Here is a 16,689-nt window from a genome sequence, read left to right as displayed (position 1 = left end):
TAAGTGCTCTCTGCATTTAATTGACAAGACCTGTGCAGTGATACAGCAATGCTATTTTCCTTAACACTGCTCAGGTAAGCTGACAGTGGCAGTATAATAAGTGTAAATTAGTTACAGACCATACCATATAGGTATACATACCATATAGGTATCAAAACCAGCAGAAATATGCGGAGCAAGCCGGAAATTTCATGAGAGAATGCTTGAGGTTTTGGAGCGGGCTGTGGAGGTGTTGGGCATACAGACAGTTGCTCAGTATTTCAGTTTGGAAAAAAACAGGTACTATGAAGCCAAACAATGAAGTTTAACAAACCCTGAGTTTATTTAACCCGTGGTTCTTAGCATACCTTACTTGAACTTAAATCACTCTTGTCACTCAGAGCCAGCTGCGTCATGTACCAGCTAAGAGGCCTAGCTACAGAGAAAGTTTTATCTCAAGATAAGTCAAGCATTGTGGCTTTCAAAGGTCAGCTTTTAATGGAGATTATTCTGTTCTGCTGTTTAAAAATAGAAATGAAATAGGATTACAATTAACATCAAGCATTTAATCAGATGCAGTTCTCTCAGCATTCAGGCAGTGTTTGTTTTGGTAAGCTACTTGCCAAATCTGAAAGCCAGAAAACCTGTGAGAGAAAAGAGAGGAACAAAGAATCTAGAGAATTTGTCCTACAGAAAGGTCAATAATACTTTTTTCTTTAAGAGACTACAGGACATGGGCACTATCAGTGCTTGTGGATAAGTGTATGAGAAGGAATTAAAAGGTAGCTCCCTATTTGCAATATTCTGAAGTCTCAAAGTTTTGAATTTTTCCCAGACTTGGAGGTATGTGGGGCAACAGAATAGCTCAAGTGGGTTTTTCTGGCTTAGGCAAGATCAAAAAAAATATCCAAGCTTCGGAGTGTTTCACAGTGTGTGCACTCACACATGCACACACATATACACAGTGCCCTCTGATTTGGTATAAAGTGAATATTTGGAAGCACTGGGGAAGGGCTGAGAGCTGCTGAGGAAACTCTCTGTTGGCCTCAGCAGATTGCAAGAGCACCAGGAGGCCTCAAGGCAGGGGGAAATGGTCCTTCCACAGGAGCTGCTGATACAATAAAAAAGTTTTCTTTCACCCTCAGAAAGAAGGGATGTTGAAATTTTAATGTTTAGGTTCCTCACAAAACTTCAAGAAATAAAAATTTGAAACACTTGGTATCAACTCTTGTTACATTAAAACAAGTGGAAATACTAGCTCAGCAAGTTGTCTCAATCATGATCCATCTGGAATTTACAAGAAATCGATGTACAGCTGTGAATAGTTTCAAATGTATCAAATTATCATTTTCTGGTGGAAAAACTGTTTCACTGGAAAAACTTCAGCAAGCTTCAGTACAGAAATCCCTGGACAATTATACAGTCCAATAGCTCAGCAAGAGCATCTCTCCTGCCATTTTATATTCTTTTGATGAATGCTTCTACCTCCTATGGTTTTTGCAATGCACTCTTCTACTTTTTCAGCGTATTTAGTCAATAGCAGTGTTCTTTCCAAACACAAGAGAATACTCCAAAATAAGAAAGCTATGGGTATCTGTTTCAGTTGTGCATGAAGTCGCTCTGGGCTAATGCCTTTCTTTGCGTTATCCCACGGGAAGGGGAAGTTTTAAGGCCAAATGTTTATGTATTGCATGGGAAGGTGCTCACAGGGAGAGTGCAGATTCATTCCCTGCCTCACTGCACAGAACAGGCTCCCCTCATACAGCTGAGTGACCACAAATAACCAGTGCCATTGAGATTCAATATATATTATCATATTTTTGAGTCGTTTGCTATTAGACTGTAAAAAGGGGGGAAATAACTTGAATAAATCAAGGGAAACAGACTGTCTTAAAATGTAGGAGGGGAGAAAAGCCCACTAAATTGAATGGGTAAATAGATCATTATTAAATACTACCTAACATTTGAAGTTTTTATACATGTGAAGTGTTTATTGACATTCAGAATTTATAGTGAATTAATAGCTTAATCACAATGTTACTTGTAGAGGTTTGTCTGTTGGTTTGCCAAGTGCCTGCTTGCCACCTTTCTTTTTGACTTTTAGCAAGGAACAAAAGCAGTTAACAATCTTAGTGGTTAATTGTTCCATTGATTTTTCTATATATCTGTCAAGGAATGGTAGGTTTTTAAATGCAGCAGTTTTGTTGAATTTTCTCCTCCAACTACTCTTTAAGTATGCATCAATTTATATGACTTTTTTTAGAAAAAGTGGCTATTCCACTGTATATGAAAATTCATTTTAGAAATGGCTCTTTCCTTCTGGAAAAAAAAAATACTGGTAGAAGTAGAGAAAATTTCAGATACCAGAAGCTCCTTCCATGGGCTGACAGAAAAAAAACCATCAAAGAGGGTGGTACATTTATCCTGTGGATGTCATAAGCTCTAGGCTTAGGTCTGCATATTCCTGGAGAGGGGCTTTAATTTCATTTTTTACCTCTGATTTTTTTCTTTGTTACACCTCAGTTTCTGTAGATAAGCAGCTGAAATTCAGGGAGAGAGGGCCTCTGCAGCCCCTCTGTGATGTGGAAGACCTTGCCCAAAGCAATTATGTGCAGGAGAGACTCATATAGAGCAGAGCTTCCTCCCAGCAAGGAAGGAGGCTCACATGCAGGGTCCAGCTGCTTTAGGAGAGGTCAGGGTCAGGCTCAAAAAAGCTGATGTGGAAAGCCAGGGTGCCTCAGGACTCTTATTCAGACCTGGCACCATTTCATTGTCTCAAAGAACTGGGGGCAGCTGGAGAGCGCTGAGACCAGGGGCAGTGTGCCATACAAGTCTCACCAACCTCTGAGGAGGCTGAAAAGGAAAAACTTAAATCCCTACCAGTAAATACAGACCTGCTGAAGAGAAGATCAGCCTGGCTTTGGGTTACGGGGTGTACTGCAGGGAAATAGAGACAACATGGATTTCTCAGGGGCTTCCTCCTAGCTGTAATGTAGGATGGAAGAAACTCTTCAGTGTATATCACTTGACAGTTTGTCAGGATGATTTTTCATGTAATAGTGCTATTTATCAAGAGGAAAGATGGCAAGTAGTCTGAAACTGGGGATGAATTAAGGGGGGTGATGTGTCTGAGATGCCAAGTCCTGTGAAGCTATGGATCAGCAGTTAGACCATGACCAAAAAATCTCAAGGCTGTTACTGCAAGTAGTGGAAAGCATTAAAAAAATGGCCTGAAGAATAAGAACCAGTCCCAAATCAAGCTCCAGGACAAAGTCTTTCAAATTATAGCAACTGCAGAGAAATACCTCCTGGAGGTCAGGCACTGTATGTGAGAACAGTCTGATGTCCTCAGGAGTAAGTCTCAATGTGGTTGAAGAGGGAACTTTATTTTCTCAAATTAATTGCCTTTTTAAAGATATGTGAGCTCTTAATTGTCTGCTTAGAAGGCATGAAAAGGTTTCAGTAGGTATGAGAACTTTAAATGTTGTCTTCATTCTTCACAAAAGCATATACATTTGTCTCCCCAACACACAGATGAATAAAGCTTGCTATGTACACATACTATGATTTGCTATTTGGTATGATAACCTTCACACTGAACACTTTTATGCCAGTCTTGATGTGCTGCTAGACATCATAAAATTGTAAGGACCACATCCACTTAGTACACCTGAAGTGAAAAATGTGGTAAATACAATATGTAGCATCTTACATTTTCAGTGGAGAATTATAACAAAAACCTAATTTTTATGCTTGGATTCATGGCATGTATACATATATGCACTGTTGGCTCCACAAATACTAACCTAGCTTGTGCTTCAAGATGGACTGCAAAACAAGCTACAGTTTCATTGGCACTCATGCAAGACATGCTGTAGAATAAGTTAAAGGGCACTTGACCATCACAGCTGATTCCATATATTCACTTCCCATCCCTCTAACTTTCCCAGATGTCACCTAATTGGTTTTGAATCTTCATATTCAACCTGAACAAGATTCCAGTGTTGATTGCTCAGGTTCACTGCACTGCTCAGTGCTGCTCAGTTCAGGAGGCTGCAGAGAGGGTTGGAGTGGGGGCAGAGAAAAAATAAAGAAAACCAATGAAAAACCCAAATGAAAAGACCTTTGCCATATAAAATTAGGATTTGTTTCTTGTTAAGTGTTCTTTTGACAATATTTATAATAAAGTCTGAGAGAAATAAATCTTCCTGATGAGAGAAACCACTATGACTTGATATAAATACCCAGTACATGTGTAACATGCTACTGGGAATTTAATGGTATTTCCAATCATTTAAGCTGGGTTATCCTGTTCAGTTTCTTTTGAATGTACTCTTGCAAGAATGTCTTGCAACAGAAATCCATGTTTGAAGCCCCAGGAAGACTCCTGTCTCCTGTCTTGGAGCCTGTGTGCTTGGATAGCAAGATCTCCAAATGATCTGTGGGGCAGACATTTCTGTCAACTTACCTCCTACATCTATTGAAAAGATCATGAGAAGAAAGAAATAATTTCAGACCTTATCATTTTCACACCAGTCTCTGACCACTAATCTTCCCCTCCAAATTTCTTACAGTATGCTATTCCCTCCACATCTGCTGACCTGTGGACAGAGGAGGCCAAATTCCATTTTAAAATCAGATAGCCAAAGCCATATGCTTAATAGACTATTAAGGAGAAGTCAGCATGAATCTTCCATTCCAACACCTTTATGTTTTCACTCCCACTGCACATCTCTCCCCTGTGTTTCTTGCATTGCAGGTATTCTGAGTGCTCCCTGGAGGGCCCTGGTTGTCCCTCCTCTCCTTTTCAAAACACCTTGTCAAACTACCTTGCTTTTGCTGCATCTGTGGCTGGAGAAATCCTCTCCAGAAGATATCACATTGTCTAATTTTCAGTTCTGGAATGATATCTCTGAGTTAGCTCACCAGACTCCACTCAAAACTAGAGAGAATAAATGAATATTTCTAAGATAAAAATTAGCTTTTCTTGAGGGTAAGTTAGGTCAATTTTAAGACAGTTGTTGAACTTCTAATTTCTGTGCTTTGATTGCAGTGAGCTCTAGGTAGATATTTCAGACAGAGAAGGCTATGTTTTACAGTGAGATACCATTTAACCACTGTGCTAATTTTTATCTGTCAGGGAAGGACTCTCTTATTTCTGCACTTTCAAGATGTTTGTAAACCTTGTTTCAGATCCTTTGCATGGACAAAGTTTACAGTCTTACAATCCCTGCAAAAAGCTCAGCCTGTTCCCACCCAGTTTATTTCCTGCGGCTTTTCTGTTATCCACTTCTTTTTCACCTTTGTTATGCTTTTTAACATATTCATGTTTTATAAGTGTCAGCAAAGAAAAAAAAACATGAAAGAGTGAGTATGTGGTAAATAAAATAGTCCAAAGGAAAGTCAAGAGGGGAATAATTGTAAATATACAGTAGCCTGGCAGCTCTGGAGTCAAGACCTTCACTCTGCAGGACAAGGAGGGGCATGTCCATGAGTATGGAAAGTAGAGATCTGAAAGAGAAAAGAGGGGTGCTGTCATGACAGCAAATAAAAGAACCAAGAGATAGAGCTACTTTAGTTTTTATTTCTCCCTTATACATTTACAAAGCTTGTCTTGAGCTAGGAAATGCAATTTCTTTCTTAGCATTTCTGTCCCTCATTCAGCAAATATTTTGTTTGGCTGCCTTTTGTTTGCTTCTCTCTTGAGCAATCAGAAACTCTGCCATCAGCTCTGGAAACAGTATCAGACACTTTCCTAACCCATCAGCTGAGATTTAGGTCACAAATTTTGAGGATCTTAGAGGGTGGTCAGCTTTCAGTCCACTCTAACTTTACCACTACTTTTGTAGGTAGTCATGTCTAAATTCCCTCTGCAGAGGAGAGGGACTTTCGTTATGAAAACAAACTGATGAAAATATGTCCATTTAACCTGAGCAATCTGACACTTACTTTGCATGTCAGCTGGGCTCTCTTGAGGGTGTGATATTGATGTCTGTAACAACACCATAAGAAAAAATATCATCAGAGTGCTGTGCTGGATTTGGTTGTTTAAATAGATACACTTGATTTATCATATGGTTGTCTAAACCTCGTGTGGTGCTTGGGACTGAAGTGTACTGAATGCAAAGTCACCAAGGATTTTTTATTTGAAATTATTTTCCTCTATAATTCAGGGGAGCTATATTTCTCTGAGTAAAATGGGCTTTTACAGAATTTTTAGTTTATTAGTAGAAAAATTGATAGATTGTTTCAAACTAATTAGTCCAATAGTTCAAAACTGAGGGGGGAAAAAAGGAACCAAAACCCAGTAACATTTGGTTTTCATCAAGCTGACACAGCTATCAGTTTGAGCTACCACAGTATCTTACATAAGCTAAATTGCAATATTTTAATGCTACTATTTTTTGTATATTGGTTTTTGGTGTTTGATCCTGAAAAAGGAAAATGGAATAATAAACCATTTGTGTGTTAATGATGTGCATAGCACTTCAGTGGCACAGATTCATACTGAAACAACCCCATTTTTCTTAGCTTAATTGATTTCTAACATTTTGATGCTGGAATGTGATATTTGGATTTTTGGGAAAAAAATAACCCAAAACCATTATTTCTAATTTCTTTTTTCCATTTTAAGTATAAATATGTTTTAAGAAGGAAAACAACTTTTCATCATTATTCAGGGAGAAAAGTCAGAAATTTCCCATGAGCCTTAAATTCAGATCTTTATTAATATTTGTCTTTGAGCAGCATTAGTCAAGATCCCCTTCTTGCCAGATAACACAATGGATAAATATTGGCATTGCTTTTACTTAGTGGAGTCAGTGTTAAGTTATTGAATATTTTGCTCAGTTTGGTTTTTCTCTGTATTTTGTGCTGGGGAAGGTACTCTCGCATAAAATAAGGGTATTTGACATTTCTAACCCTTTTAACTGTGAAGGACTGAATCAAATTTTAAAGGGTTGTTACTCTAGAGGAGATAATATTATACTATGCTCTTTTTTTGGGCCACCCAGACTCTGTCATATAGGATGTGCATTATAGAATATACTTCTTATCCCTCTCCCTCTATGCTGACTGCTACACCCAGCCTGAAACCTTTTAAACTGTTCAAAGAAAAAAAGCCAGAAAGTTTGAAGAAGAGGAGCTGATAACCATCTCATATGCTGCTAAAAGTGAACATATATTAATACTTTAAATAATTTAATATATTTCAAGTTCTGAAGAATTAAAATTAGTTTTAAAGGTTCTATAGATCAAATTAATTTCTTGACTAGAGCTAGAAATGTCCCTTTCAGGATAAGAAGTCACAGGAAAATCTCCTTGATATTTTTCTATTCTCCTCAGTACTTTTCTTATTCATCGCTTTTACTAAAGATTTATCTCTTATTTAAATAGCACTAGATACATTTCATATATAAAACCAACTTGAAAAGTATGGAGTTTTCCTCTTACCAGCATTTATTAAAGCACTGCAAACATTCAGTCCTTTACAAAATTACAGACAACTACTTGGGGTTTTGACAGATTCAGGGGTCTTGTTTAACCAATAAATTCACCTTCAACCTCAAAACACCTATCTGCCCGGGGCAAGGTGATTTTTGGTTTAACTTTCCTCCTTCCCTGAGGTTTATGATCCCTATATATTTGTGTATAAATGAAGAATCTCTTTAGGTTCTGTAAATATCTAAATGGGGTCCATTAAGTTATTTTTGTGAAATTATGTCATGACATAAAGCTCTTACAAATGGGAAATGTAAGGATTTTCCTAATGGTCATTAAAGGGCAAAGGAGGGAGGATTTGGGGCCCTCATTGCAGCCAGACTGCAGGAACTGCTGGCACTCAGTGCTCAGCACACACAGCCTGGACAGACACTGGGGGGACAAACGCAGGTGAGGGCTTGGAGCACTGCTGCACACATGACACCTCTGAACATCAATTCAGACTCGTGTTGTCCTCTGTTCTCTCTCTTTCTGAGATTTATTTCAGCTGAATGGCTGCCAGGCTCTCAGTATTACTGCTCTTGGAGCCTACAGTTGCTTTAGCAAACCAGCCGTCTGACTCTGTCTTCAGTGTGGTTTGAAGTTGCTTTGGCCAAAGGAGGAACCGGTGATGGCAGAAAAGCCCCTTTTCCTCCAAGCCATTGCTGGGCTTTACATTTCCTAATGCTGGAAACAGATCAAAAAAGAGGAGGGGAGGCAGGGTCCCCAAAGCTTTCCTTCAAAACTGCTCTGCTCCCACCCTCAGGACAGGCTATCTGCAGAGATCAGCTCACATCTGAGAGGCAGCAGCAGCTTCCCAACACGTGCCAGCAGAATCTGCAGAGTCCTGGCAGGAGCATGCTGATGTCTTTGGGGTAGTTACTTTATGTTCATTTAAAATGCAATTAAACCAAACAAATACTGTGAGGAAATGGACAAGATTTTACATTTACATACAAAAATTAAGGGGAAGATCTTTTCATCACATTATAAATTTTATATAAACATTTTGGAAGGGAAATAATAAGTGGGGATGATATAGACAGATATAATGAAATAACTAGAATTATGGTATTGTCGTCCATGGGGTCAAAAATTGTTCGTAGGAAAGAATTAATAATTTATGGAAGTGTTTATCCCTGTAATTAAATGCTGGGATTGTGAGCTACATCCTGCTTGGTTGTTTTAAGTTCTGCAAAAATTAATCCTAAACTCTAGAAATAGAAGCTTGTATGAAAAAAAACTTTAGGAGGTTATTGTATTTTTGTCTAAAAAGGCTCCTTTTCTCTGATTTATAATGGGATGAGCCTTATTTTCAGACAAAATGCAAGATGCAGGCAAGGGGAACCATGGGATTTGTCTTGGAAAGGGAATTGGAAATGAGCAACCAATCTATGATTTTGTACATGTAGTCCAAATGTACTAAATGGTAATAAGATATTTCAACATATTTCTTAGGAAGTTTATGGTCTCTAGTGCTAGACACTGTCAGCTGGAGCATACCTGCCCACCCACTGATAAACATGACAAAGTTCCTGCCTAGGTGTTCTTGAGCTTGAACAAGGAATTTTCTGTATAATGTCACAGAACTAAAATTGTAATAAAGCAGTTATGTTGAATACTACTTTTCTACAAGCATCTTCTGTGCCAATATGGCTTGTACAGTTCTTTGAATACACCAGGAGTTCAATTCTAATTCAGAGTAAAGGGATGAATTCCCATTTCAATGAACTTTACTTGAATGAGTGCAAAAGTAAAGGCTTAGCGTTTGGCAGGCTACCTCCTGTATTTTTTCTGACTAATGTTAATGAGTTTGATATTATCATAATGTAACAACTGCATTTCATTTTTAATCTGAATAATTAAAAAAAAGCTGGAGTCAGGGGGAGAATGGGGGCAGGGGAAATTACTTGAAATGCAATCTGCCCTGGTTTCAACTTTTAGGTATACTAATCTTTCTTGAGAAAGAGAATGTACTGAATTTATTTTTGTGCTGAATGTAAGTGGGAGAGAGGACAGGTAAGTGAGAGAAAAACAGAAATTCCCACTTGCCCTTGAACAACTGGCCAAGAAGTTCAGCCCTGTCATTCCTTGTGCCCCATAAATCCACACAAATGTAGGCACAGGGTAAAGCTCTTTCTCTAAACACCCCAAGAAATATCTCTAGCAAGAGGGTTTGGAAACACTGTGTGCCTGTAGGTGCAATGAGGAAATGCTAAAGGACCAAATCGCTCTTGCTGCCTCTGGGTTTGGAAGGCCATGAGGTTTGATATGACACTGTGGGAGTCACAATAGCCAGATAATGTCTGTGGGAGTCACAATAGCCAGATAATGTCTGCCCAGATCCCAATATGCTCGAGCCCTCCATGAGCTGGTAAAAGTCCCATCCTTCCTCATTACCACCACAGAAACACACAATTACAAGTGCCACAACTGGGCACTATTAAAAAATTCCTTTTTGTCCAGTGATCACTGACTGATTCAGCTATGGGGTCATCATACAAAAGCAATCCATTATTTTGATTAGTGTAGCACTAAAAGGCCAGCTTGCACATTAACTATTTTAATTGTCAACTACAACAGCACTGTGGTGTAACATTAAAGGTGCTCTAAAGTTTGCTGCTTGCTGACAGTGCATGACAGTTCTGCAGACCATAACAGTTTCCCAAATGCTCTGAGGCAGGCAATATATATTTTATTTTTTTGCCTGGATAGTTGGAATTAACATGAGTTTGTCTGAGAGAAGTCCAGATGGCTGGATTGTTATTAGTCACCGACACACACTGTTCTCTTGCAGAATGAAAATTTAAGTCCTGAAAAAATGAGGGTGAGGTTGGTTTGTGTTCAAGTCTTTTATTGGTGTGTTTTTAAAATAAAATTACATCAATTCCTTAATGAAAATGTTGTCTTTCTCTAATTTGAATGAAATATCAGGGAAGCTGCTCTAGATTTATTCAGTAGAGGACCAGTCCCCTTCCTCATAAATGGTCATATGTCTGGTCTCCTCAGCTGCCTTTAGATGTTTTTTGAATAAGTTCTGTATTTTGATATTCCCTTAACCCTTAAAGGTTAGAGGGAATTTTCCAAGGAGCCTCTTGCTTGTTTTCCTGCCCTCAGGCAATGGTCTGCCTCTGACACCTTTATCATCTCCCTGCATCACCACCTGGGACAACATGAAGTGGCCTTGTTTCCTTAAAGCATGTAATAAATACCAATGATGGCTTTTTCTCTCTGAATCCCACCAGTGTCCTCTGAGACTGCCTTCTTCCCTTAGGTTTATTTCATCCCTTTTTATTTTCTCTTTTTCAAGTCCATAGTCAGATATATTTTTTTATTTTTTAGGGTGTTTTTAAGGTGTTTTTTTGAGTTTTAAACATTATTATGAGGTCAGACAGGGCAGTCAGCTACAGCTGCTGGCTGCCCCTGCAGTCAAATCAAGTCTTCTGCCATCACATATTCTATAAATTCTTTTTTCTTTGATGCCAGTGTTTGAATTCAGAGTTTATTTTGTAGTTTTTTAGTGTTGATGAGATTATGGAAGAGATTTTTCAAAGGCATAAACAAGACTTCTGTGCCCAAGCCCCTTTGGCTTTCAGCAGGACTAGCTGGTGCCAGAAGCATTTTGTGCCCTTGACAATCTTTCCCAGCTTCTCAAGCAAAGATGGTACAAATAAAAGGTTCTGTCATTTGAAAGGCATCTGTAGAGATCATAAATTGAAGCTTAGATGGATGAACAGTTTAAATCCTGAATGCTTTGTGGTGCAGCTATGCCCCAAAGACCCCGGGGCCTTTGCTGGGTGCATGCCGGAGGTGCCAGCCCCACGAGGATCCCCAATGCAGGGACTGGGGTGAGAGGGGAGCTGACTGGCGTGGGACAGTGGGAACCAGAGAGGGCTGGGAGCAGGGAGGGGTGCAGGGTGAGGAAATGGAATAGTTATGGAGAAACCAGATGGAGTAAGGATCTCTATCCCTATCTCGCTTCTCTCTTAATCTGGGGAGGTCTCTTGCTGCAATACCGCATGACACGAAATTTGACATTTGTGGTGACTGCTGAAGGAGGAAACTGCTAATAATATCAAGCTTCCAGCAGATGAAAAAGCAATTGGATATGAGCTGCTTTCTCCACCTCTCACCTCCACAGATCGAAGTACTTAACTGTATACTATTCATTAAGTAAAATCCCACTGCTGAATTCTGTTTACCTGGTAAAGAGACTTTTTTGTCACTGTTCCAATTAATCAGTGCTTCCTGTGCACATGGAAAGAGCCTCTAAGATCTGATTCATCTAGTGAGTCCCCTGCTGTTGCAGATAATAGCAGGGTGTGGGTGGGCATGGCTGAATAATATGCCTTAAAATTCCTTTTGGGTTATAAGCTCTTGAGGCATAATGGCTTTTTAGGTACTCTGTCATATGTCACAATGTCACATCATATAATGTAAATATGACTCATGTAATCCAGCTTGATACATTGCCATTAGAATATGCTGAAGGGTTTTTATGCAGTGAAATAATCCACACAAAGTGTTTTCCCCTTGAATTTTACTGTTTCAGGTGGCAATGTTTGCAGGAATCCAACCAATCCTTCCCGTTTACCCTAAGACAGAGGAATCTCAAGAGCCTTTTCAGAGTCTCTTGACATGGCAGAGCATGGCACAGTGAAAAAACCTAGTGAAAAAAGAGTAGAAGTGGCAAGTTTTGACCCTCAGGAAGAGAAAAATATGGCTATTTTAAGAGACAGAAACTCTTAAATCCCTCTGGTAAACAGCAGGAGATGCAGTCTGTCAGTGTCTCAAAGTCTCTGAAATCTGCTGAACCATTTGGCACTGCCTTATAGTTGAAAATGTTTTTTTCTTCTTCTGATAGTAGGAAAAGGAGAGATTTTATTGGGTTTCTTTGTTTTTGTTTTGTGTTTTCTTTTATTTGTTTTGTATGTAACATCAAGGACACACCTCAGAGTAGTAAAAACTGTCCCAAACAGAATTTTTTTCTATATTTACTTGCCAGGTAATCACAGCAGTGATTTGGCATTCTAGCTAACAAGAGGAAAACATAGAAATAAGGAAGCATTTCAGCAAGCAGCTCACTGCTATCTCTTAAAAGAAGGGGCTAAAATAAATTAAAAAAAAAAATTCTTCCATAAACCCCTAGAACAATAGATCATTATTTTCTCTCCCATTTCGGTGGGGGTGGAGCTGCTGAGATGGAGCTGATTACCCCAGCTGCAGGGCAGTGTGGCATTGCACAAACAGCAGAGCACAGGCTGTGCTTTCCAAGGAGAGCCTTTGGATTGTTTGGAGTCCACCAGGAAGTCAACTCTGCCCTGGTTTCCGATGTGATTCAATAGGTTATTTTCCAAAGATGTCTGGAGCCAGAATAAAACCCCTCCAACAGGGCCATCAAGAATATTCCCATGATTATAAAACCACAGGGGGACAACTTGTTTTGGGAGGTGCACTGACAACGAACAACAAAACAGTGTGTGCATTATCAAGCAGATATTGTGTTCTTGAATAAAAGACTGATAATGCCTGGGCACACAGGGCTGCTTTCTGCTCACAGCTATAAACAGACTACTCCTACTGACTTCAGACAGCTGCGTGTAACTTGGAGGAGAAGCTCAAAGTTTTTCCTCTGAGGTGTACTTCATTTATTATTAATTCTGTCTGGGTCCTCCACAATTCAAAACTCACTTCTGCAATGCACTTGCTTCTTTGATCTGGGCTGTAGCCTCATGCACCTCCAAGAAGGGGGTACAGTGTGAGGAGCTTTGGCTTCTGAGCTGTTAATTGATCTAGTCACAGGACAGACAGTGCTACTTGTGCTTTTGGCACCGGTTTTCCCTTTCCTACATACTTTCCCTAAAGTGGTGACACAACTTAGGGAGGCACCACTGTCCTCTGCCCCACCCCTTCTCACAGATGCCTTTGTCACACAGGCTGGTCACAGTCTCCCCTCTCACTTGCTGTCCTACCCTGTAAATTCATCCTAACCTCAGAATATCTGGGGTGCTTGTGACTGTGCTTTTCTTCTTCTCTCTGGTATTTATTTCTTTTGCTTAGGATGCTTCCTGCCAGGTCCATGCTATTGCAGTCAAAAGGGCTGTGCAGGTATGAGCATGCAGCCCTTGTCTGGAGTGAACTTTTGCTACAGTCATTGTCACAGAGGCACCTGTGACAGACGTACACAGATCCATCTCAGTCAAGTGTAGCAGCCATAGTCCCTTTTACTTTATTTGCCTACCCAGCACTGGGTGATGCTTGTTAAGGGCTCCTCCTTTGGGCTGAGGCTGAGTCCAAGTATGTAACACCTTTCCCTTGTGGAGGTATTAATGTATCCTGAAATCCTTCTCCTTCCCCTTTGGGCAAAAAAGGACTTAACAACCGCAGATTCTTCTGTGTATGATGGCCAAGAGACACAACAACACAGGAACACTTAGGAACAGTATTCAGTGTCACTTTGTAATGATGCTGAACAGGAAGAACAAGGGTGTTCAGTCCAACTGGTAATTTGGAGACAGACTTCCTTGCAGTGCGATGGACCAGGATTGCTTAAGTAACTGGAATATTAATTAGTGTCCATGAAATAACTTGAGAAAATAATAGTAACAAGTGAAACTATTCTAAATTTCAGGCCTTGTCAAGGACATGTGTACAGCTCCCAGTCTGAATAGTGGTTATGGAAAAAAATAAGGATCTAGAACACTCATGTCCTTTATTGTGTATGATTCTGAACACAAAGCAAAGTAAAAATTCTGCACCAGTTAAAGGCAAATGATGCAATTCTGATAGAATTGCTGGAGATACTGTACTCGCTGTTTAATATTTTCCCATCTTATATCCATTTTTTACCAAATACCTTCACAGCAAAATGTTAGACTTTTTCACTCTGTCAGTTTTTAATTGGGAGAATGTGATCTGTACTAGTATCACTTCCAAAAAGCACAGATTAAGAACTTGTCTGCTGCTTCTGCCAAGTACTTCTTTCAGAGAGGAGAGAGAAGATGTTTTGTCTCTCACTGAAAGCAGTGGAAATCAGAGCAGCTCTCCTGAAATCACCTTCCTGTCTGTTGCAATGATCAGCAGAAGAGCAAGAGTGGCTTTTAAAAAGACTGCTGGCATATGGGCAACACAAAGGATGCTGCACATTGTGACACTCCTAAAGAGGCAAGAGGTTCAATGGCTGCTTTATGAATCTCACAGCTGGATCGCTAAGGTAGGATACATATGCAAGCTATCATGTCACCCTTGCAGGAGCGGAGAAAAGATGTTCCTCTCACTGCCTAGAGAGGCTGAGATGCTGCAGTATTTTTCTAATCAATGCAGGTCATATACAGTATTTCTGAGCTTCAGCTTTAAAAAAATGAAACCACAAAAATGCAGTGTGCTGCAGCATGTATGAGTTTGTGTTTGGATTACAAAAGAACTTTGGATGAATTTTTTTCTGCTAGCACACAATTTGCTGCTGACTTGGGAGTATTTAAAGGGGAAAAATAAAAAAAACTGCTTAAGAGTTTAAAGATTAATAAGCATGGAAGAACTTTCCATAACTAGGCAACAGTTTCAGGTCTTGGCTCTCACATGTCTTTTCCAATTTTTTTTCTAATCCTTTTTCACTGCAGATGGATGTGGGGTGGAACAACAGTATATGATGTCAGGATAGAAATTATCAGTAGAAATTAGTTAAACTTTCAGTGTTCTCACACAGCAACCCTCTCCATTCTCCAAGAGAAGACTCCCTTGCTGTTTTTCCCAAGGCAGGATAATGAGCATTACCAGCTGCACAGCTCTAAGTGATGGACATATGCAAACTCTAGAAGAGATATATCACTATATTTTTTCAGGAGATTTCAGACTAAGCAGTGTTTTCCAAGCAATATGTCTCACTAAATCCTTTGGATTTTGTGTCACTTGAGTACAGAAGATTCTTCTTTCCCTCTATGACTTGTATGTATGGGCTTGCACATAACCACATTTCTCTCTCTTACACTTGCCAACCAGTAATATACTCAACAATTAAAATGTTTCACTCTCAAATTACTAGATGACACTTCAATAGTCTTTCAATATCTGTCTATTTTCATTCAGAAGAGCAGTGATGCCTTAGAATGTGCAAAGAAACAAAGAAAAAAGTTGGCAGTTTTGATTTTTTATGTTATGAAGGAGAGACCATTTTACTAAAATTCAGATGTGCTTTTTTTTTCCCCCATGAAATTACAAAACTAGTAAAGTGGAAAAATTATTTTAAACATTGTCTTAAACCATTCCTCATGACATGGTTCAGAGTTTTGTATCTAATAGCTTTGCTTTTATTAAAAAAGTGCAAAAAGCCCCATTAAAGAGTCATAATACTAGTACTCAGCTTGTGTCTCTGAATGCTGTAATTAATTCTGTTCAGGATTTAGCAAATATCCACCTTCAAAGAAATCAGTCTGTTTGAACTCAATTTAGACTACAGTAAATGCACAGGGCTAATGCATATGGAAAAAAAGGCTGTGCTTCTCCACATCTAAAATTGTATAATATGTAAAGGCCCAGAGGCTTTTATGTTGGCCAATATTTCTGAAACATTCAATTGCCAATCAAAAATGTCATAAAAATCATGTTCTAAAGAGATGTAAATATCTGTAGTCAGTTAAACTGAAGATACTGAGTGGGAGGCAGAGTTTCTGGATCTGATCAGAGTTAGGGTTATATTCATGTTGGGAATATGTACACTAAAGTGCTCATAGAGAGAAATAAGAGTAAAAATACAGCTCGAACGTTAAATGAAAAGTGATGATGTCAACTTCTCTGACTGACTCTAAATTTATGTGAGAAGGATATAGAAAGTCTCCTAAGGCCAGTAATGGTTGGACAGGGAGATGAGAAGGGGGTTAATAATGATGTGGAAGGGTGAGTGAGTTCAACAGATGCCAAACAGTGATTTTTAAGTGTATTTATAATTCTACAGAACATGTTTTTTAGAATTCCTGAGGATTAATGAATTTGCAACATTGATGCAAACTGAGTCTGTTCAACCAAAATGATACTACTGAGGTAATTTCTGTTGGGCAGGGTGGTTAACCCAGATCCTAAGACTGACACATTTAGACGAGTCCTGGGTGGATTGGTAGAAAAATGCACCGGAGTATATATTTATTATGATGGCATTTTTGTGTTGGGCAACCTATGTGGCATAGCCATTGAAAATCTCATAAAGGAGAGAGAAAACAAATATGATTTCCTAAGGAA

Source organism: Zonotrichia albicollis, chromosome 8 (assembly GCF_047830755.1).
Source record: "Zonotrichia albicollis isolate bZonAlb1 chromosome 8, bZonAlb1.hap1, whole genome shotgun sequence".
In the NCBI taxonomy this organism is placed as follows: Eukaryota; Metazoa; Chordata; class Aves; order Passeriformes; family Passerellidae; genus Zonotrichia; species Zonotrichia albicollis.
The sequence above is the reverse complement of the archived record's forward strand: the minus strand, read 5'-3'. Positions refer to the sequence as shown.